This window comes from Zootermopsis nevadensis, unplaced genomic scaffold, assembly GCF_977971745.1.
Source record: "Zootermopsis nevadensis isolate Lab colony 2312 unplaced genomic scaffold, Znev_1.0 Znev_ptg000001l, whole genome shotgun sequence".
Classification (NCBI taxonomy): domain Eukaryota; kingdom Metazoa; phylum Arthropoda; class Insecta; order Blattodea; family Termopsidae; genus Zootermopsis; species Zootermopsis nevadensis.
Window position 1 is genome coordinate 13182189 of NW_028259133.1, and position 24617 is coordinate 13206805.

Consider the following 24617-nt stretch of genomic DNA (forward strand, 5'->3'; position numbering starts at 1 on the left):
ACCACAAGAAACAAAGGGGCAAATGTGAAAATAATGACTGCTCTGTGGTTACGGTTTACTGTTAAAACTCTTTAATATTCAAATGGCAACGTTTATGCAGATTTTTCCGACTAAAATTTGTCACTTTTCGCTTATGCTACCTGGCCAGCGTAACTTCCATGATTTGATAACCCTAATATTGTAATATTTTTTGGAAATTTTGAAGCTCTCATTTTTAACTTTCTTTGACCTCGTGTTTTCCCCACTTCTTCAGTTTTTGCCAATGTAAGGATACTAAACTTAAAGAAACTTGTAATGTAGGCTTTTGGAACAGGGTGTTACTTAAAATATGTCACCAGTTTACATTTATCGTACTTAAGTTAGGATTAATATAATTGATTCTGACGTGTTGCATTTAGTTAATTGGGCAGCAACACGCTCTTCCGCTCCACCCAATCAGCACCAACAAATTCAGCTCGCCACCTGCTGGCTGACCTATATACGGATTCCAGAAACGCCCAGCCTCTATATATTAACCACGAAGTTGATAAATGCTATGTTTTCCGAATCGTTGGATAATATTCAACATTCGACACGGTTCTTTATCGAAAACTGAATTTGCACGTTTAATTTGTGTATTTATGGACGTGGAATGCGACGACATAAAATTTAGTTTTAAATTAATATAAACATTTTTAAAAACGTAATCAGAATCAATGTAATTCCATTAATGGATTGCCTTTATAAAAAAAAGTAATGATCATTTTATTCACTTCCCGCCCATTTAAGAACACTTTGTGTCATATAATTTAAATACATTTTGTGCAATTTAATATCAGAAAATTCTACTTAGAAATACTTCTGGATCATAATAATCAGCGAGGCCTGTATATTCTTTGGAGATATAAATTAAAATACTTGAGTCTGGCGCTGCGAAAATTTTATTTTCGCACTGTGCCTGCATGCTGTTAAGACAGATTAAAGGACCACTTCCGAATCGGTCTAAGGGAAAGCATATCCATGTCCATATCTATAACGAGGAAGGACCACGTCCGATAGTTCTACAAATTTAAAATCAGTCAAATCTCTGGTGAGGTTACGTTCATTATTATACATTTTACTGTTATTACATTGCAGAACTTCCATTAGAGCATTATTCAATTATTTGTGTATTTATGGTTCTTTAACGGCGTTGTGAACATCTCAGACTGTGGCGTCGAATTATAGGACGACTAATGAATATTAAATTATAAAACATGGGAATGGAAGCGGCCGTGGCCTAATTTCAGATACTCTCCAGACTTCTTTTGCCTGGAAGGTCTGAAGAAAATCAGTCAGTATTGTTTTTCTCCGGGCCAAGAATTTAACTGGAGACTTCCTGAATATAAAGCAAGGGCTCTAATATGGAATTTAGAGAAAGTAGCAGAAGGAAGATAAAAGTTAAACGCGGATTTTTATAATTTATTCATAATCTTCATTGAATATTATTAGGGTTGTCAGATAAATGGAGAATGATATGAATGGGGCATAGAACACATATGGCTGAGATGAGAAATGTTCACAAATTTTGATGTTAAAAACTAAGTTTAAAGAACCTAGACGAGGATGGGAAGGTAATTCATTTTAAAGAACTTTGAATTATGCTGAGGATTAGTTTCGACTGGCTCCAAATAGGACAGTGGCTGGATCTTATGATAGAAATGTTATTCTAATGAAGGCCGGGCATATCATAACTAACACAATTTACTGCCAATGGAATTTGTCCGAACTGAGATAGAATTGTGGTTGGTGCAGCCTCTTTCTGTCGACATCCGCTGCGTGCTGGTTTCTTGCGAGCGTCCCGTGATAGCAAGGAAGGCGTTAGGAGGATCAAAGCGTCTAATCCCCTAGCCAATCCGTGTGGGATTAGAACTCCATTTGTCGGAGGAAGGGGTTAGTAGCGAAAAGAAGACGGCAAGGAGTTATAGGAAAAGGAAGCTTTTAGGGTCGAGGGAAATCCCACGCTTTGAGGGACCTAGATCTGGCCTGATACCAAATGCTATGGAGAACGACAAGTTTGAAATGAGTCCCAGAGGCGTAAAAGCTGACTTGGCTGCAGTAATGTTCCTATTGTAAACATACGTTAGCTCATAGTTTCATTTTTCCACGTCTGTCTCGCCTTTGTCTTGCCCCTGACATTTTCCAAATTACAGCGCTGTGCTTAGCTCCTAATTTCAAGTAATTATATGCCGTCAAATTCGCAGACACTTCATAGAGAACAAGGATATAGTAAGACAGACATATGATCTGCAAACATGAATGTCTCACTCGCATTACCTCGATGCAAACTGCTTTATCGAGCACTTAACTATAGGAATAAAATGTTACAGAATGATACTAATAATTATCAGTTAAGAACTTCCCCGTCTTGTATGGCTCACAAAGAACCTTCAATTAGACAGTTCCTTAAGCCATTTGAATCTTGATTTTCTTGATCTGATTGCCGCAATAATGTTTGTTGAAGAGGAGAACTAAAAATTATGAATGTGCTTTTTATGCAAATTTTTCCGTACATCTTTTGCTTTCTTATTTTTAGGTAGAAGTATTATCAACGACCTTTTCTCAGGTGCTCTAAATGTATTTTGTTTCCTAGAGCGAGAGACAATATAAACATCAGGTACGATTACAGTTTGGTGCGTTTATATTTACGCTTAAAATATAAGACGCGAAGATGAAAAATTCTGAACTCAATGATAGCAAGAATTCTCTAGTAAATTGTCAAGTGGTATAATATAAATTCAAGCAAGTTTCAGTGTAGGCCTATGGCTCTTGACTTAATCGGCTCAACTAACAAGAAGGCCTTTATTATCACCGTACAAACATGAGCGTCAGAACCAAAATAATCATACTTCTGACCCCAGCACCGACTCCAACCAAAAGCGTTGAATATGAGGGACCGAAACGGTCAGTTAGTCGAGAATGGTATGAGTTAAAACCATGGTTAGGGTTGTAGTGCTTTGTGCTCGATGTTTTAGAAGATGGTAGTAGTGACTGTTCAAAAGATGTTCCTCCAGCTTCTATCCCAGAGGTACAGCCGGTAATATTTTTACCCAAACTATAAACGTGATCGAAAAGCTGAACTTGTCATATTTCACTGCATAAATCATCTTGTTCGTTCTAGTCCCGTCGGACGTTGCTCGTTCGTGATGATGTTGGATGTCATTGACTCCAAAACTAATAAAATTCACAATCAATAAGTGGTAGAAATACGTTGAACAAGATGCTACTCGAAAATGTCCAATCGCTCATCTATTTCGGGAAATTGTAATAAATAAATACAAAATTATATATTACATAAACAGAGAATGTCAACTGTACTTTTGAACGAATTCTTCAGTGCAATTAATTCTGAGGGACATGCTAGTTTATAATTCTGTATACACATCTGAAATTTCTTCATGAAGAGTCAAGAATTTGCCATTTACAGACCCTAGCTACAGGTCTAACGAAAATCCCAGAATCATTTTAAATTTGATCGGAGATATTAATAAATTAAGAGGTTGAAACAAAACATGGCGTAAACGGCAAAATGGATGTACCCTTTCTTAAAGTAGATTAAAAATGTTTCAAAATTAATTTCATTTACTTTAAACAAGTATACGAACGGTAATGGTTAATGCGAGATTTCTATATTTGCTTAATGGTGAACAGTATCATGAGAACGAATAGAAGACAGAATATAGCGAATATTTTGACGCATCCTTAAGTAGTCAGTGTGTAGAGGCGAGCTCGACTCCACGATTTAGTTCCCCTGTTTGCAGGCAAGAGCGTCTGTGCGTGAAGTTAATTATAAAAAACCCTACCCCTATCTGGAATCGATCCTCAGTCTTCCAGCCTATAGTCGATTACCAGATTGACCGATCTATTCCAACTCACGACCTTGTTATTTCAAGTGTTAACCTGTAAAGCTTGAGCATGAATGTGAAAGTAAAGTTGTGTACATCGGCACCTGCAGAATAGTTAATTCTTTGCATGTAGGGGTGTTTACAACCCCTGTTTACTTTCCTTCTTTGTTTGCGCAGGGACAATTGAATAAGTAGGAAGAGCTTCCAACTTTCATTTACATTTAATAAATAGTTCAGCTCAAGATGTCTTGCATATAGTGAGCACGCCTTCATGACTGCGTTTGCGAACTCCTGTACTTTAATTGGAAGAGACGTTTAGTGGAAGGAAATAAAAATTGAAGATAGAGGAAAAAAACTTTGATGCTATTTGCTTTTGTATGTAGTTTTATTAGGACCTTAGAAAGACAAACTGAGCGGCAGTTGGACGAAATCACGTGTTTTCTGAGTTACTACGGAAAGTGTACTTAAATGAGACATCACAGAATCCTTTAGGAACAAACAATTAAACGTAATACTGCATAGTTTGTGATGTTGATAATATTTTAGGATGAGACAGTGAGATTTGCTGCAAATACCAAAATATTAGAACGATACCTTTTTAAATGCAATCCCATTTCGAATGTAATTTCTTAAATTCCTTGTTAAAGAAAGGTTACAGTCTCAAATAAGGTAGTTTTTACTTTCTAAGGTTTTTTGATGGTAAATGAGTATTGAATTTGAAAGAATAGATATTTATTGAACTAAAAACGACGGAAAAGTATTTAATAAATATTAATTATGCAGTAGAATTACTTTGTCAGTTTTATTGCATCTTGTGAAAAACGTTGGAGTCTGTTTACATTCTTAATGATTTAAAATGGTATTTCATATGAACTACTTCCTGAACATCTTTTGTTTTTTGTTAAATGAACACAGTCATAAGAAATGTGCGTTTTTAGGCTAAGAAATCAGCTGCCGTGACCGAAGATGTCTCTTAGAAGCAGTGAAGTTCAAAATTTCATGAATAATATTTACGTGTTCTTCTTACCTGAACTTCAACGTATTATTTCCATAATAGACTCATCATTTAGTAACAAATTGTTGTGTTTTATATTATTTGTAGAGTATGTATGCCCTCGTGTTATTTTATCTGCGCCATCACTTTACATGCTGTGACATAAGTAATGATATCCATTCGTGTGTGTATCAGTGCGCGAAGGGCTAATACTTATGTAATATAAAGAAGGGTGCAACTTTCATATTAACCGGGCCGGCTAACACTTTTGAAATAGAAAAATAAGATGTCTTCTGTCTTTCCCGTGGTTTAGTTGCACTCGTATATTGCAACACAGAAAAAAACAATCAAACAAAGCGGTGCGTAGTCAAGCCAGGCAGGCGTTGTTTGTCAGTGGCATCTTTGCGGCGAACATACTCAACTAACATATCAGAAATACTAACCTATTTAGAGGTGACAAACGATACAGAAGTTTAGTCAGGAAATCAGAAGATAGAGCTAGGCTTAGATGGGTGATACATTTTAAAACTGATGTTAATACCATGATAGTGCGTGAGGCGTGGACTGCAGACTGTGTTAATTTGGCTGGAGATATGGGTCAGTGTTGGCTTTGGTGAACGCATTAATGAACTTTCTGGTTTTATAAACGGCTGGGAATTTCCTAATTGGCCGACAGACTATTAGTTTCTTAAGAATTATGATGTTTTATGGAGTAAGTGATGGGTTATTGTTAGATACTTTTCTACTTTCAGCGTGAACAACGCCTGAAGTCATAGGCCTTCGGGTAGGCGCGTCGTTGCTAAAAATGGCACGTAGCTGTTTGGAAATCTTTGGAAAAAGTCTCATTTGAGGACATTTGCTCGATACGAGAAAGCGTTTAGATTAATTATACGTTTTCGCTGGATTTTTTTTACTCTTTTCTGTTTTTTGTATTTGTTTTATCTTCGTGTGATGAATGATTTTTCCTGTATGTGTTGAGTTCGCACGTTAAATAAAGAAATGAATTGAATTATTATATCCGATATTGTATATAACATAAAAGATCGGATTCTGAACATGATATATAAATTTTGTCGGCTGTTGTGTGGGTGTGTGTGCATATGATAATGAAGATTGAGTGGACTTTGGCGTTCAAATAATGATAGCCTAATGACGTATCGACTTTTTGCCAGGGAACACTACTTACAGCTTTATAGCTTTCTAACGTGCATTGATCATAAACGTTAAATATGGTGGGATAGCCTGGTCCTTATTATTAATATGAGTAAGGGGTCACTTAATTTCAATTATGAATTTCAATACTCTTTTATAAAGGCAGAATCTTAACCGGAATCGTGGCATATATTCTTATTTGATGCTGTTAGCAGATTGCTTGCCAGGGGCGGAAACCGTACATCAAGCTATAGACAACTCGCTAACGACGGTTGTGTTTATTTAGCAGCAGCTGTTGTGAGCCTTGTTTTCCTGTCCACTCCGATCTGGCAGAACATTCTCACTCCCTACATTCAGTTACTTTTCCACTAGGCCGCTGGTAACATTGAATGATGGACAGCGGATATTCATTATCTCTAACGACCTTGTGGACTAAATTCCAGATTAAGCTCTAAGGGATATACTGCCACGTTGATCAGTGGGACCCGTTATGGGTCAAAGTAGAGGAAGTTTTGGACCGGAAGTGGCTTAAACTCCATTTTCTCTCCGCAGCATGAATCTGTTCAAACCTAATGATGTTCATTCTGCTACGTTGCCTTTATATTACGTGTCCAGACTACTGGGACTGGCTTCCTACAGATACCATATACGGACGTCTACACATCCACCAGGTCCAAGCAGGAGTAGGAACGGCGGTGATACATTTGATCTAGAAAGAGAGTTTCAGACATCCAAATGTGCTGTTCTATACACAGGATTAATGCTGGTAGCACTACTGGTTTGGTTGGTTTATTCTTTGGTGTGGAAGATTCTTTACGATTTTTCTGATGTGAAACTAACATACGCTGTAACTCAAATAATGACTTTATGTTTATCAGCTGCCACAACGGTGATTTCTTTGGCACTCGAACTTACGTGTAACAGAAGAAAGTTAAAAAAAGTAATGTTGAAACTTACTCACGTTGATAAAATATTAATGAAAGATTCAAATTACGTCCATAAGAAAATGAGTTGTTTTGTCGTCTTGGAACTTGTGATATTTGTATGTTTGTTACTTGCGCGACACGGTTACGAACTGTGGAGTAGGGGAGGTAAACAGTATGTCAACATCATCATCAGATTCGTGATTCATTTCATGAGTACTCTTATGATAGTTCAGTTTGTGAGTTTTATTCATCTCCTAAAGCAGAGATTTCGCTGTGTCAACAGGCAATTGTCCTTTCTTGGAGGCATCAAAGATCAAGAACGTGGTCTGGAGATTGTTAAAATGGGCTTCACCCACCACAGATTTGGTGTCCCCGTGTCTCAGAACGCAGTTGTAGTGCCACATGCGGATGATATACAGAGTTCTAAGTCTCAGGAACAAGGATCTGTCGCTACGTCAATCTTCATTTCTGATACGGAAACTGGGAACCTTCCATCAACCTCGTCGTCGTCGAAGTTCAGATCACCGTGTCGTCCGCACGACGTGGATACTATTCACACTCTGAGATGTATTCACACCATTCTGTTCGACATAGGTGGCTTGGTAAACTCTGTCTACGGAATTCAGTTGCTACTGGCTATGGCGTATATATTTATGTCTGTCGTGAAATACTTCCATGTGGTAATGATTTCGCAGCAAGATCAACTAAGTTCTTTTCGTGTGAATGGAATTGTGCCACTCATGTGTGTTGTGTCCATCCACATTGCAAATGTTCTCTGGGTTACTGCTTCGTGTAACTCTGCGTGTTTTGAGGCCTGTCGTACCACGACTCTGGTCAACAAATTTTTACTCGTGCAACCGTTGACTTCTGACATTTCGGCTGAATTGGAACATTTTTCTCAACAGTTACTGCATTCGAAACTGCAGTTTACAGCGTTTGGATTTTTCAATCTTGATTTTACATTTCTTTATGGATTTGTTGGGGGTGCAACCACATATATTGTCATTCTACTACAGTTTCAGTAATTTCTTTAACTGGAAGGCTTTGTGTCAGTTACTGCTTTATATGATTATATTTCATTCTCACCGAGTTTTCCCATCCTTTTGTTTACCTGCATGAATTAAATTCCCTAACAGTTAAACTAATGTGAGTTTACTTTTGTAAAATAGAATAGAATCCCACCTACCGTTAAAATTTTTAATGATGTCGTGTGTCTCACAGATCAGTGCCATTTAGCGTGACTTCTCTCGTATGTCAGGAATGGATGAGCGCATATTGTGATAAACATAAACAAAATAAAACGAAAATATTGCTGTAATTTAATTATTGTAATGTTATTAATTTGAAGGCTCATCAGGCGAGCACAGTTCATTAAATAATGTCTTGCAATTCGCTAGATTTACACTTATTAACAAAACTGGGAGAAACTTTATGAATAACTCTGTCTACGTTCTTTAACAAGCTGTTATGCACATACTATGAGAACCAGTTTAATCAAAAGGAGTGGGCACAGAGTATCTAGCTGTTTCTACGAGTAAATTGTCACTCAAGATTTTCAAGTCTCTTGCGTCAGGGTTTTAAATCTGACATGCAGCGTTAAATTTTAAAATGGAATTCCTACATACCACTTCATAATTAGGAGCTTTATAAACTGTAATATTCACAAAAGTTATTCGAGTGTTTAAATTAAATGATATGTATTGGACATGTAGCAGTCATTATAAAGACAAGAAATGCACACAAAATTTTATGGGAGAACCAGAAGTGAGGATGAAACGGAGATCCAGGTGTAAATTGGAATATACTATTAAAATGGATCGTAGAGAAATAGGGTACGAGCATGTGGTCTGATTTCCTCTGGATCAGTATAGGATGTAATGTGGGACACTTATGAACGCGATAATAAAACTTTGGATTCTACAAAACTTGAAGAATTAACGACGTGTAGTGTGGTAGAAGTTGAGTTATCGCCTTAATAATGGAGGCTGATAGGACCTCTGAATCGTTAGTAAGCTTCTACCAAACTACACGGCTCTACAACCCACAAGACTCACCACCGTGAAAACCCCAAATCCTACTGTTTGGAGAATTCATGACTGGGCGTGCGACAATTAGTTTCAGGAGAAAAACTCATTTCAGTGGTATATCGTTTTTTCCCCGGACTTAAAAACGTAGGAGTGTGAAATTGGCAACACACTTCTTTTTATTTCAGAGGAAAGGAATGGTGAAGTTTTAATTCCGTTTCCCCCGTATACCTGCATTTTACTGGCACAATACTTGGGCATATGGACATAATTTCCATTCTATTACGTGGGATTAATGACATGTCAAAACGTAACAAGATAGTCTTATGACTGTTTTTGTTGTTGTTGTTGTTCAAAGTGATTATTTTCGTGTAACTTACGTCACGGACATCTTCGGGGATTTATCCTCATAAACGTTTATAAAATATGCGATTAGATTTTATAAGATTCGCTGAAGGCATTTTTATGGTTGTTAACATTACCGATTTAAGAATAATTTTTCTTACTTCACTTGTTTGTATATTTTTGTTCGATTACATTTTGTGTGCCTTTTGTATATTGTGTTCCTTACCTATGATAATTAAAGTAGTAGTTTTATAAATGATATATCAAACATGGCGTCAGATAAAATATCGTATTCTTTAATTTTCAGTACCTTTACTCCTGAAATCTGTGCTCTGAAGTTCAGAGTTCATGCATGTCTGTAAATGATGTACGTTAAACTAATAATATTACCGATATTATGTACCATTTAAAACGAAACTCAACAACAGTCACATGAAAAAAATAAATTAGAATCAGGTTGAACCGCATGGAATTTACGCTCGAGTTAAGGTCACCCTGGTTACTAGGCCGCTACTCATGTTAGTTGATCAAAGGCAGTTAAGAATGTCGTGGACTGACGAGCAGAACGTGCGTTCATTCTTAAACTTCGTTCCAAAATCGTTTTCTGCTGTTCGTGGAGAGGCATATCCTGACAAGGACGCGTCGAATAAGACAGTGGTACACAGACTTGTAACAGAACTTTGGGACACAGGAATTGCTTGCGACAGGAAACATATCCGGCATCGGACAGTGTTGAAGGGTGAGGGAGGACGTGTTGGTTTCAACTTGGTAGGGTGACTGCTCAGATTGCGAACAAAACTGCTCTGCTGTAAATGTCTTTGGTTAGTGCACTGTTGGGCGTGATCTTTGGACACCGCGATCTCCTGACTTTCCCCGCTAGAATTATTTATGTTGGATTTATTGATTATAGACTTTATTAAAATAACCGACAGAGTATTAAGACACTATCGAAATACTGAAACACAATACCGAAAAACTGTTGCCAATATTGGACCAGAAACATTTTGCAAAATCGCACGAAAAGTATTGAAAAGGGCTAATGCTCGTCTTCTAGAAGGCAGCGAACATTTTCAACATTTGCTGTAAATTTGTCACGTTAGTTATTCCTAACAAACAACAACAGAAACTCAATTTGTTATGTCATTTTCAACTCATCAAAGCTTAAAATTCTGTTGTATTTTGGATTAAGTTTTATGTGGAATATTCTGTACTTCACGTTCAGCGTTTCAGGGGTTTATGAGGGCAATAATACATTAGTGAAATCGTCGTAATAGCAACTGTGAGATGTGTTGGCAGGCTTTTGAAGCACACTGCGATCTATCCATACAGAATTCTAGAAATCAGGAAAAGAGACTGCGCTCCAGACTCTTTCCGTCATGTATCTTCATGCTTCGGTGGATTGTTTCCACTTTAACAGAACCTATAAATTCCGTTGTAGAAGAAAAGTTTGAAAATATCTCTGTTTTGACGCAGACATTTACAAAAACTCCTTTCCGCCTTGTATTCATCTTCTTTAAGTTGTTGTTTTTCTTTATGGATTTACCGTCTTAAACTTTCAAATATGTTATATTTTTCATTCAGCCTCATACCCACGAATCCGTGAAAGGCAGAAAATCTGCTGTCTTCTGCATATTTGCGTCTGTGTTTCTTCATTTTTCACATCAGAAATTCCCAAAGCCGTCGTGTGGGCACCAGATTCCGTACAGATCTGTGTATTGCTTCAAAATGTGTATAGGCTACGCATATGCACATACATTTCGATTATGCTGTAAAATAACTCGTAAAGGGGGAGAAATACATACAGAATTATGGTTCTAAACCTGATTGGAAGAGATCACTTGGAAGATGTAATCGATGGGAGGATAATACTGAGATGGATCTGACATGAATAGGGTCGTAGGTTGTGGATCGTATTCATATATCTCAAGATGATGGGCTCTTATGAACACGGTTCTATTAAAGGCGGTTAATTTCTTGACAAGCTGATAAACTATTAGATCCTCAAGGACTCTGTTTCATGGAGTTAGATAATATGGGAATATTTAATTTAAAATTTAATTGTCGGTTTAGTGTCATAATCTGGTGTTTAACAGACAGTGATATTACATTTTTACAATGTTTATATGTTGTTAGGACTTTAGGTAAGACATATTATACAAAACTTTCTTTTGTTTAATTTATTTTGGTTGCTTAAGATGTGTTAGATTGGGTTATATCTCGTTAGGTTGGTGATGTGCATTCGCAGAATACCATGCGATGATTAGTGGCTATGTATATATATATATAATCATTAAATAACACCGACAAACTGCAGTAATAATAAATAATAGCAATAATGGTAACTTAGATTACAATTTGTGTCCCGTAACCATACAGCTCAGAAGGAATACTGTCATCTCTTGTAGGACATTTGCACCTCTGATATTAGAAATTGTGGGGATTTGAGTTTTGGACCATTCTTAGAAGTTGCACATTCCATTTTCCCCTTTTGTTCTTTTATTATGTGTTTGGGGCTAAACGTTTTCAGTTCTCATCGTGTTGTGTTGTTACGTAAGAAGTATAGGATTTGAGACTTTCGCGGCGATTACAATCAATAAAATCTTCTCGGGCAATCAGCCGCTTTAGCTGGTTACCGTAGTAAACCGACGGTAACCAGCTAACGCGGCTGATTGCCCGAGAAGATTTTATTGACGTAAGAACTAATTTCACTTTCAGAACAACTAAGTGCCGAACCGGAGATGTCCTGTGCATGACCAAAAGACCTTATGTTCAGGAACAGGTACTAACAATTTTACAATTTATGGTTGAATGTTTCTTTTGTCAGCTCTAATTCAAGCTGGTTAAATAGTGAAAGTGGTGATTACGTAACGAAGAAGAATAGAACATTCATTACCAGATCTACTTGTAGGGGGGAGACGACGATACGAATAATCGAGCTGTTGTTACCATCAAACATATCAGCTGGAGTAATACATATGTATTTGCATACTGCTTATGACACGCTAAATGCCGTAGCATAATAAAGAGAGAGTTCTTTCTAACCGTGTTAAACCAGTTAACACTTTGAAGGAACGAAAAAAAAAATTAAATGTCGGTCGTACGTTTGTGGTTCAATGGTAGTGCATACGCTGGAACATAGCAGACTGGTCAGATAAAATACATTGTTTGCCGGCTGCAACCGGACAGACTTTTGCAACAAGCGTAAGCCTGAAGCCTTAATTTAAATTGTAATATGCATTTTACCAACTTTTGAAATAATAATATGAATGAAGATGGCGTGAATACCCCGAAACATGTGGGCTGAGTACATAATAATTTGTTTTATACAGTTGTAAATTGAATGCTGTATGTTTATGGTTGTTTTAAATATAACTGATTAAATACATTGAACAATGATGAATCCATAAATTAAAATCATGCCTACTGAATTACAATAGAGCGTTTGTACGACTAAAGGCCGGTCATGTACTTAAATTTGAACCTCAGCTCGGAACGTAGGCTAGTAAACAGTATACAGGAACATTGCAGTATGTATATTTTCAGATATATGCATTATTAAAGATTTTATTAGGCGATTTATTTGAGGAGATATGCTGGATAAGTAGAGTCTGTGGAAATATTAGAATATATTATTGAATTCAAGCTATAATTTTGTTTCAAATGATGGTGATAACTAGTGAACTGATGTTCCTTAACGTGTCAGCAAAACTATTCGGAAATTTTATATTTCTGTTATGCAGAACCCATTTATATGTAGGCCTGTATGTCGAAATGCTTGTTACCTGTTTTGAATGAATACAGTTACAAATAAATTAATTATCAAATTATAGCTTTAGGGATGTTTAATATCAGATATCAATGCCATTATACTAATTTGATGTAGGGATATGCAAAATACCGTATTTACTAGATTTTAAGTCGCCACTAATTGTAAGCCGCAACCTTGATTTAGTAATAGGTTTTCAGGAAAAAACTATGATATATCGATTCTTAGACGCCATAAAATGTGAGACGTAAACCGAATTCAGAAAAAAGTGAAAAAATGCATCTTAAAATCGAGAAAATACGTATATAATTAGAAGCATTATGAAAAATTTACTTTTGATAAATTTTGTATATGAATGTCATCGAGTGTTTCTCAAGAAGAATATTGAGATTTAAATTAAGTAGATATATTTACATTTGTATTCATTAATCCGAAGTACATACACGAATATGTGAATATAAGGAAGAAATGATATGCGTGCGTTGTAGATTACTTGTCTCACTCAGACCCAGTTACATTTGCGTGTGGAAGACCGAAAATCTGTCAGTGGCGTGAGCGAACAACACTGGGACCTGCTATATATTTTTTCCTCTGGCCTTATTGAGGGTTTCACACATAATCTTCGGAAAAGATTCCTATACATAACTGCTGTAGTAGTGGACATGGTGGTGATGAATATTATTGTTTTGTTGGCCTATTTAAAATAATTACTATTGTTTGGATTCAGAGTCTTACTTCGAATGAAGAATATTATTTATAAATTTATAATTTCATAAATGATAATTTATAGGCAATTTACAAATCCCATAAAATTACACATTCGAACCAACAGATACTACTACTCCTGTAAACAAACCTACCTTTGTGCTGTCACTACTAATACTTGACGAAGTTTGGTGCAGAACCATTTATGTATTTTGGCGTATTAATTTTGTTCGTGCTGAAAACTGTTAATCATATGTATGAATGGTAAATAAAAAGCAGATGTTGTTTCAATTCTGTACATGTTTATAATTTTGGATGTAATTGCATCTAGTGTTTACCATGAAATTTGAATTAGTTTGAAAATAACTCCAAAATTCCAGATGCGGATTGACTTTAATTATAAAAGCATTTAGGCAGTATTTTTGTTTCATTGTTAACCAATTCAGATTCCATTAGTTTTGATTAACGTGTTTTCTGCCAGATGTCACGAAGTCAAGCAAAAACCATAAGAAGAATTGCGTGGTCCTAAAATTCACCGCATTCCATTAGTAGTAAAAGTAAGCACATAATTTTGTGTAGAAGAATAAGCAGTATTTTAAATTAGTAATATGGCAAGTTTCTGTACGTTTATAATGTATCAATTTTTTTTAGAATCACATAATTAATAACTTCCCAGACATTGATTATGCCTTTAAAATATGATGTTCATAAGCAAAATCGATCTGAAAAAATAGTCGATGTCCTGGTTTTCGTGTCGTGTGTTCCATATAGGACAGAAGCTGATTCCTGGTTCATCGTCCTTCCATAGCCAGTGAATAGTCTGCCTGGGTTGGGGGGACAGGGGCACAATATTTCTACATGTTTTCCATAACAGTGGCATACCGAAATTTACATTATAAAGGTCTTAATATTTAAAGGCTTGCCAGTTATTATTTACATCAAAATATGAAGGTAACTGATGTTTGTATCACCTGTCTGATAGCCTAACATCCGATTTATATTAGCATAAAGTTAAATTAATTAATAAAAATAAAATAACAGGTCAAGAAACAGTGGACGTCTTTGTAGCCAGCTTTGCCCATCCCGCGAGCTCATCTGTATAACAGAGAAGATAATTGTGGTACAAACAGGCGCGAATCGATTAGAGTGTTTGCACAGTTGTGGTATATGTGTTTGCTTTGATGTGGATCCACCTCACAATCAGCATCAATTAAACGACTCGATGGATGTGCTTTGTTCGTGCAAGGTGCGCCGGATGTCAAAGCGGGGATCATCACATTCCATTTATTGCTTTCGGATGGACAGTTACCTCGTGTGTGTTTGTGGCTATAACGTGGATATTATCGAGTTTCATCGATACAGGCATCAGCATGATTAAAAATTAAGTAGTGTAGGATTGATCACGTTTCAATAAAACACACCGAGTGCGCTTGTTGTATGCATATATTAAAACTAACTGAACTAACCCCATGGAGCAGAACCTTTGTTTAGAAGCTGATAGTCGCTTAGCTGAGAGAGAATTCCCTGCCTTTTTGTAAGCCGGAAGTTCATTAGATCTACCAACCTCAATGCTTGATCTGAAAACCTGCTAGACCCAGAAGTCGATAAGTTGAGTCATAGCGTGTACCGGAGTTCTGACACAGTTGTTTTGAAATATGTTTAATATCTCTATCATTTATGCTGACGCAAACGCGCAGACGTTTCGGCTGCTTGTCTTTCAAGTGACCCAACAGATAAAAGTCGAGATGTGTAAATTTGGGGGATCGTGGAGGACATTCCACTGGCCACTTCCATACGTCCGCGTCGACTAGGTGTTATCTCTTACAGATGCTTAAAAGAGAATACGTAGACTTGCATTGCCTGTGGTTCCAGATTTGTGGAACTTGTAAATCGTAGTGCCTCGTACATAACAATATCGGCCTCTGGTGGACACGTGATCCTCCGTGTTATAGAACGTGCAGGAATTTCTTGACCAGCAGAGCTGCCGTTGGGTCCTCAACAAGGTTCTTCTTGGTGTTATGTTTTCGTTAGGGACGTACAGAAGCCGGGGCAATACCGCGCGTTTCACATATTTTAAAGGTAGAAGTAAAACGAGCCACAAAGAACTGCCGCCGAGAAAAGCTGTCTTTAGCATATCTGCCCCCCTCTCGCCCCCCACTGATCGTTTTTGCCGTTTAGTTCTAACGGACGACGAAAGTACAGATTTGTCCCTACTACTGTTCAATCGGAGCTTGGTTTTTGGTAGCCTAGTTTGGATTACCAGTAGATTGCAGCAAATAACGTTCGGAAATGACATTTTGCTCGACCAAATTTTCAATATTCTGTGGGCATGCTATGCGTAATACAGCAGCAACTCTGAAATCAGTTTCCTGTTCCCTGCGTTACGAATATTTATTTTGTGTCGTTACAAAATGGAGCAAGACGTTCAGATTACCTACCAGAATCTCATTTTGTGGGGTGGAATGAAAAGATGACGAGGAAAAAGGTAAAACATTTTCCACCCATAACAGAATTTCAGTGTACGCTTTAAGCTCAAAGCTATGCAGCTTAAAGAAAGGAACTATGAATATATATGTTGAATGGCAGGAGGGGGGAAGGCGGTGAAAACCAATCTGACCGCCGACTGGGTTCAAAGTCTTTGGTATTAAGCAACCCCCCCCCCCCAAATAAAAAGAGAGAGCTAGGTAGTAAACCCCAAGATCTAAATAGAGTTTGATAATGTGTAACGAAATTTCTGTTAGCAACAAAGGCAACTTTTCTTCCACTTTCTACACAAATAGTTTTTAACAAGACTTAGAGGCCTAGACGTAGATGGGATGACAGTATTAAGGGGGATCATAAGGAATTGTTGTGTGAATATAAATTTACCTGGGTCAGAATTTTCCCCATTGATTGATCTGGAAACATAAATGAATCTCTGGTTTCGTAAAAGACAGGGAATTTCTTGACGAGCTGGTTGACTGTTAGATTCTCAAGAAGGAAGCTGTTCCGTGGAGTGAACACAATGTTCATGAAGGAACTTGCGGAGTCTACTGTGTGTCAATGTCTGAATATTTATAATGAGACCAACAATAACAATAAATGAATAGTTGTACTACTTGGTGAATTATATCAGCACGCAAATACTGGTTCCAATTAACATTAATTTTTCCAGATGTAGCATAAGAATTTCCGCCGGTGTGAGGCAGAACGTAAGTTGTGTGGGTGGTGTTGTACCGTCCCCACTTAATCGTCGGTTTATGTTTCTCTTTAATTATGAGCCAGACACAAGGAGCATGAGAACTTGATAACCTTCGTTGTTTCCATAAACTAATGTCTCGTATCGTTCCGACCCTTTTATTAGTGATATAACACGAACGCTGCCCTATCATTTTAACCTTTACACTTTGTTCTTACCACCCTTGTCTGCGATTTACGTCTTCCCCAACCCATTTGCTATCATAATTCTTCCATACTCTTAAATTAATTTCCTCACACTATTTTTACGCTATTGTTTCAAATGGAAATTATTCATCTTCCTTTCCTTTTAGCCTTATGTTTTCATTCTCTGAGCCCTCGCGCAGTTAAAGAACGGCTTGCTGTAGTTTATTTCACTGGAATTTTACTCAGATCTTTTACTGTTTTCGAGTACCCTTTGCGTGAAAAGGGGGGGGGGGGTAATGCCATTTTACGATGCAGCTCAGCAATCGCTACCTTTCTGTAATTTAAAATTATTTTTAATCTGATGTAATAAGGTTCGAAGTGTTTAATTATTTTCTAAAAGAATTACGGAATTATTTAGACAGACGTTTAAATATACCATTACTCACGCTGCTGAAAGAAGGGAAAGTGCTTCCACTGTATGGTACATAATTCTGTATCTCTGTAGTAAAATCCTCATTGCCAAGGATTTTCCAGCGGAATGCGTAAAACATATGGGTTTTGAGAGACTTTCATATCCTTAAAACGTTTTAATGTTGGCACAAACTGATTCACTTACTCACTCACTCTCTCCCATTTTCTATTCGCTTTTGTTTAATGTTACTTTAGATGTAAACTTTGTGAAAGAAACAGACGTTAAACTTCTATTTAAAAGACTTTTTTGTCTGGTATGAGTTTTATTTAAAACTATGTTGGAACGAAATATGGATGTATTCTATACTTACAGCTTATATTTATTAATTATCTTTGTATTGCTACGTACGATCGTTGACTAAAATTCTTTCTTCTTAACAAAATTAATAAAAAGTTGGCACCGAAACTCAAGTTTGAAGTGAAATATTATACTCCTAGCCTGTCGTATGGAGTGAATTTCTTCTTCTTCCTCTTTCTGCTACCTGCAGGGGAGTAATGAAAGAAAGTTGTTTCAGATTTCTCGTGTATTTGTTGGGTTTCCCATTTCAGAACGCGAATTAGTGTACTTCTAGGAGATCAATGTGTACGAACAAGTTTTCCTTCACATTTGCCGTCGTGTGTTCAATGTCTTCTCCATATTAAAATGTATATAATATGAGAAGCACTATAGTGCGTTACGTTCGTACTGAACTCCCTTATTCAACATGAAGCTGTTTAATATAATATGACGGGACTAATAAATCGAAATTTTTGTTAATGTATACGGCTTCATATTCCCAGGAAAGCAATTTCCTCTTGTTTGTTGGACTCCTAATATAACGAAATTTACTATATATATATATATATATATATATATATATATATATATATCAGTTCGCCACGTTAACAGCAACGTTTTTAAAAATACACCGATTCACTTTGCCATGTCTACCTATCTGTCCATCCGTCCTCATATAATATTTCAAGAACCACTGAATGGATTTTCATAATAATTACATTGGGGAAAATTTGCGTTACTCTATTGTAGTTCTGGTTAAAATCGGGCAAAGAACCCGGACACTTTACATGGAGAAGTATGTGCGTCTCGTGCGTGTAACAAGGTTAATTATCGAATGACAAATGTTTCGAACAAAAGATGTAGATTATAATAAATCATATTTTGTGGCCAGTTGTTTTTTTATGCAAGTCTTAACGGTTTTCCGAGATGATTAAACAGAAGTGACCTTTATGCTGTGTCACAACTCAAGAATGTTTTGATTTGGTCACATTTCATATTGAAGGTCCTTTCTTATGCACCCCGTCTATATTACGAAATTTACAAGAGAGCATCAAAAGTTACAATTCTCGAATTAAAAATCTGTGGAGAGTAACAGAGAAAATACTCCAGATTTTTTGACGCTGCGCGTATGTTGTTTAAACTGCAGTCGACCCCAGTGACAGTTCTGTGCAAATATACTAGTTTCTGTTCAATGTGATATGACACCCAAATCTGCAAGTAAACTTCGGTGATAATAAATCCTTTACTAGTAGTATTATAATATTAGATAAAAATAAGAAGACATAATTCGTATACTAAAAGTTCGGAACCTTACACAAACTTCTTCGTCTGGTATTTTATTATACTGTGCCAAAATAATGAAATTATTTATATCTTATTACACGCTTTATTTAATGCTTATAACTGTAAATATCACTCGTACATTTGAATATTCCACATGCATGTAAAGAAAAACAGGACTTCTGGTCCTCTTAACTGGAAGAAATTAAGTAAACATCAAACTTCTTTATGATATTTATCGGTATGGCACATCATAGTGATAAATTGTATAAATATGTTAAGGATAAGCTTGCTTAGCGAAAAAAAGCGGTGCACATAGATCGCTTATGCATTATAACGTTTACGGTTTCCTAACAAAAATCAGCGAATACGAAATTAAACGATGAGATAGATAGGTTTTATGTATAAGAAAATTAAATATTGTGGGTTTACATGCAGAAAATCATTTGATTTTCATGAAGAAGAATTAAAGTTATCTACAGAGCAAAGCTGAAGGAAAGAGGGTAATTTAACACACATTACGTCGGTCATAATATTTATGTTGCTTCGTGATATGTCACAAAGTGAGTGATATTGCTTTAGTCGTGTTCTGATTCAGATCTCTTTCTTTTTTATAGACTGTCTGGACCGAAATGAAACGCACTCAGGTCTTGTACTGACCGAGCTGCAGTAAAGTTTTTCTAACTACGGAACAGTTCAGACGACAAATTTATCAGAGCGAAGGAAACGTTGGATTGTAACTTTGGATGGAACGAAACTTGGATGAAGATTTTAAGTTCTAACTCTCTAGCTAGTAATGGTTAAATGGCTGGTTACAGCTGATGAGAATTTCAGTAACTTTTTCCAACATTTAAAAACAAAGAAATGGAAGTGTTCTAAGGAATACAGAACGACAGAAAAGTAAAGTTTTTCTTCAAATACAACGTAATTAGAATTCTTTTATTCATCGTTGCCCGTGGTTTACTTGTAGTGGCAAAATTTTTTATGTACATAAAAATTTTACCGTTCTCGTTAAAATGTTACATCTGTTCGTAGTTTTTGTGATGAGACACTTTTATGTCTTCAAAGCTGTTTTCTTCGATAATGTCCAGTACAGGAAATATGATTTTTTTAATGTTTTTAATTTAAAATATATGAGCTTCCTTGATTATTTGCTACTGTAGGCCTAAAAGAAACTACTTGCCACAACTGATGACATTATGAACCTATGTCTCGTTAATTACAGGAGTAAGTTGGTAAGATTTATATAGTCCAGGAAAAATGCATTGATCTTTGTAACCGACAGGTTCTGTAAGTTGCTTAAATATCCGTTAAGGGAATAGCGCATTTCTTTTCCTTAAATCCATTCGATTTTCTTATGATATGTAGAATAAATATATGTATGTAGGAGTGGTAGATGTAATTACCACATAAAAATACCGCTTATGTTACCAACACAGAGGTTACAGAAATTAACCTCCAATACAACAGAAAAGAAGTTATGACTTTGCCCATTTAAGTGCGGTATGAAGTAATCCATTTCTTGTAGAATTGTGTGTATAATACCCGAAACGAATAGCATTTCCATCATCACTTCTGGCATTAAAAGCACGGAGTAAATATTTTCATAACTTTGCTTTTCATGAAACAAGGAGGGTGGAGATTAATGTATTCTTGGTTGCAGCGCCGTGTAGTCTGTTAGAAGTTTACCAACGTTTCAGTGGTCCTTGCTGCCTTCATCATCAGGGCGATGAATGAAGATGCACAACATCTGTTTTGTTGCTTGGCTACAGCACAGCGAGAAATAATAGGAAACAGATCAACGGTAATTTCATTAGTAAATAAAGAGTTTCATTTGTTTCAGTAGGTCCTGTGTTAAACAGTTCGGGAGATGAAAGAGGATTCTCGATAGTCACAGTTTCTCGTAAGTGTTTTTTGTAGTAACATACTTTGGAGCAATCTTCCTGGGACAATATTTTCCTTTTTCTTCTCTTGCTTCAATTTTTCTGAGGAATAGCTTCAAGAATTATGTCATACTGTACAATCCTCGCGTTGTAATTGTAACTAACTTTTTACTACCTCGAAGATGAAGGCGATGCATTCCTCCGAAACGTTAGTAACCACCTAGAAGACCGTACTCCGCTATTTCATCGGGGCCAAAACCTCAGATTCACTAAAATAAGTTTATTTAAGCCCTCCTTGTCAAGAAAATTATCTGAAGGAAATTATGATCTATCCTCATAATGGAAGGCAGCGACAACATGTGAACGGAGCTTTGCACGTGGGCTAACAGACTGATGGTGAGAGCTCCCAGTGTCTCTGAGAGGAAATAGATTGATGAGCATCAGAACAGCGCGACGCCATTATGATGGAACACGCACTGCGTGAGGGGTGCATATTTCATGAGGATTCTACAGTTATCCACATGCCGCAGATGCTTCCTGCGTGCATGGAAGGAAAACAACAAGTAGGACAACAATATCCCAGTTTTCTCTGAAAATTTTCATGTTTTGTGGTGTGCAGATTCCCGCTTTACATTTTCAGAACACGAGAGTAAAATTTGATGTTGTATATTGACGCGGTTGAGTGGTCTGACTTTGCCCTCGGCTGCACTGAATCAGCTCTAATGTGTTCAGACAACAGACCCACAACATGTGTTCGCCTCAAAGGCGATCCAGAAAATGGTAAAATTAGCTTAGAAAGTACCATCGCTTATTCATCTTTATTGTTTTCCTTCACTTTCATTGAATCTCATTTGTCGCTTCTATAAAAAATGGTATAAATATACAAATGACAATAGAAGTACCTCAGTGGAAGAGAAACATTTTTGAAGCTGATAGTCGCTCAGGTGGGCAAGAATTTCTACGAATTTTATGGAATTAGAAAGCACCTTACATCGCATCACTGAATTATGTTATAAACCAGTTTGGTTAGAGTCCACAACACAACCTATTCGTTTAACTGCATCAACCCTGATGATGGAGCAGGCAGTCTCCGAAACTTTGGATCGAAACTCCGTACTGACAGTGCTGATCGCCAGAGAAGGCTTTATTACATTTTAAAATCGTTTTGCAGTCTGCGCCTTAATCTCCCAAATCACGTATACACTTCTCCTTACCCCCATGCTGTATGTACCACCCATCTTTCGTCATTCTATATTTTCTAGCTCTAGTAATTGTTAATGAAAAGCGTAAAGACTGGTTACGGAGGGCTTTTTCGTAAAAGTTTTCCTTCCACAATTGCAAGTGAATTTTGGAGGTTTGCCTAATTGGTGTCACAGAATAACGAGAAAGAATTACCACTGAGTGTCTGTGTACGTGTGATGCCTTTTTGTTTCATTTTCAATAATTACAATATTAAATAAATAAGTGTTTCTTGGAGTGCGGTATAAATAACATTAAAACGCTAGTTTCATAAAATCTCTCGTTCGTAAAGAATTTTCTTTCTCAACCTTCAGCCCCGTGGACATTTTAAATGAAATTACAGTTGAAATGGTAGACAAGATAATATCGACAAGGGAAAATCGAAAGCTGATATTAAACGAAACCTATCTATAAATGTTATTTTATGAGATAGACTCAGGTCTCCGCATTATTTTTAATGTTATGTATTTTTTTTTGAAAGAAGAATACCAGATTAAACTCGAATTCTTAAAATACACGTGTCTTGGTATTAAGTACTACCGTACTTGTAACTTTCCGTCGCTTAAAACGTAAAAGTTGTCATGTGTGCCTTCATGTGTTCTCTCTTCATTGGTTCATAATCTTCATTTGTACTGTAGCTTGCGGTCCCCTTTTGATATCTTACAATGCAACTCACTTAGATAAACAATTTAAATGACATTACATTTCTGAATACATGGAGATAAATAAGATAATGTTCAATTTCTTTCAAAGAGCTTCAGTTCGAGTATAAGCGCTAAGTGTTGACACCATTTAGGACGTAATTTCTGAGTCATCATGAATGTTCTTTTATACTATAACTTACAGCTGATGAAATGTAAGAATAGACTTGAAACTTAATCTAGGCCTATATCAAATATAATTTTCTACAATTAGGTATAGGAGTTTGGGAGGTATACTGAATTTCCTGTCATAGTAAATTTGCGACATAAAGAAATTTAAAAGAAACATCAACACTTTCCAGCCGAGCGGACCAAACTTTGTACCGTCGCTAAGTTTCTTTAAGCTACAAAGTTATATAGTATTGTCTTCTACACATGTGCCTCAGATTCGGTCCTAGGCTTCAAAAGGCTAGAATATATATAATACGATTCTTAATTTGCTATTCATCGTATCATTAGATGCTGTAAAATATTAGCAACTTGTAGCATTGCTAAATTGACCAAAATAAGTAAAATACGCGATAAATTTAATTTCCATGATTTTTTTAGTATATTCGTTTTACAGAAACATTACATTTAATTAATTACATTCCTATAATAATAATGGTGAATGAATATATCCAACTGTGAATCTCAAGGGGTGATTCAAGTACAGCGTTACACAGCCAGACTGAAAGGATTTGTGGTCTAGTACTAACAGACATCGGACGGGTTAAACCTCGGTTAATATCAAGAGGTTTCTACTGACGGTCAAAACATTGGTCTCCAAACTTTTTTCATAGGCGAGAGACTTCACTAATAAATTCTGTGCTCCCGGCCCGGAATAACAAGCCCTGGGTTAAACATTTGTTGTTATCACGGACAGACGACCAGTGGGCTCGGTGGTTGTAATTCCTGAGATTAGCATAAAAGGTCTACAACAAGTGGATTCATCCATTGCGATATCGAAATGTGTCACCACTTTGCTCAACCGCAATTTAATGTGCAACTTCACACAACTGCATTTTGGTCTGTTGTGAGTGATGAAAATCAGACAGCAGTTACACCTTCTCATAACACACTCATAACAGAATAGGTCGTTCAAAATCCACTACATTTTCAAAACAGACACTGAATTCACAAGTTGTGCTGTATAAAGCTGTACTCAATTGCAAAAATCAAAATTCGTTATTAACATAATTTGCCTTTTAAAGAAATTTTACTTGCGTGTTTTACAGGGCTTTTCTGTGTATTGAAAATTAATTAAATAAATATATGGCAAAGGTGTTAATTTCTTATGCTAACTTTTCATTAGACCTTAATATCAAATTTGAGGTTTTCACAGCGGTGAATACGAAGATGCCTCTCTTCTGAGTTGTAGTCTGGTACAAGACGGTCGCCCTTATGATAGAGGCAACAAGGACCCTTGAAACGTAGGTAAACTTCCACCAGATTACATCCCAGAAGACATTTATCTTAATACAGGATGATTAAAAAGTCCCTGTATACATGCTCATTCCCTAGGTGGCCCACATGACTTGTTTTTCGATCTATAAATCCACGCAGTTACTACCAAGAAGACCAATATCAACAGGACAGGTTTAATATATATAACCCAGTATTACCGAACTCTACTAAATGGACTTGC

The 24617-nt window shown here is 36.5% G+C and overlaps 1 long non-coding RNA gene across 1 annotated transcript in view; it reads left to right on the plus strand.

Annotated features, from left to right (window-relative positions):
- The window catches only part of LOC110829525 (uncharacterized), a 41382-nt gene extending 18654 nt beyond the window's left edge, over positions 1-22728 (plus strand). The window contains exon 3 of the long non-coding RNA XR_015534894.1: positions 19785-22728. This is a non-coding gene — a long non-coding RNA (uncharacterized LOC110829525). The remainder of the gene's footprint in view (positions 1-19784) is intronic.
- Positions 22729-24617: the final 1889 nt, after the last annotated feature.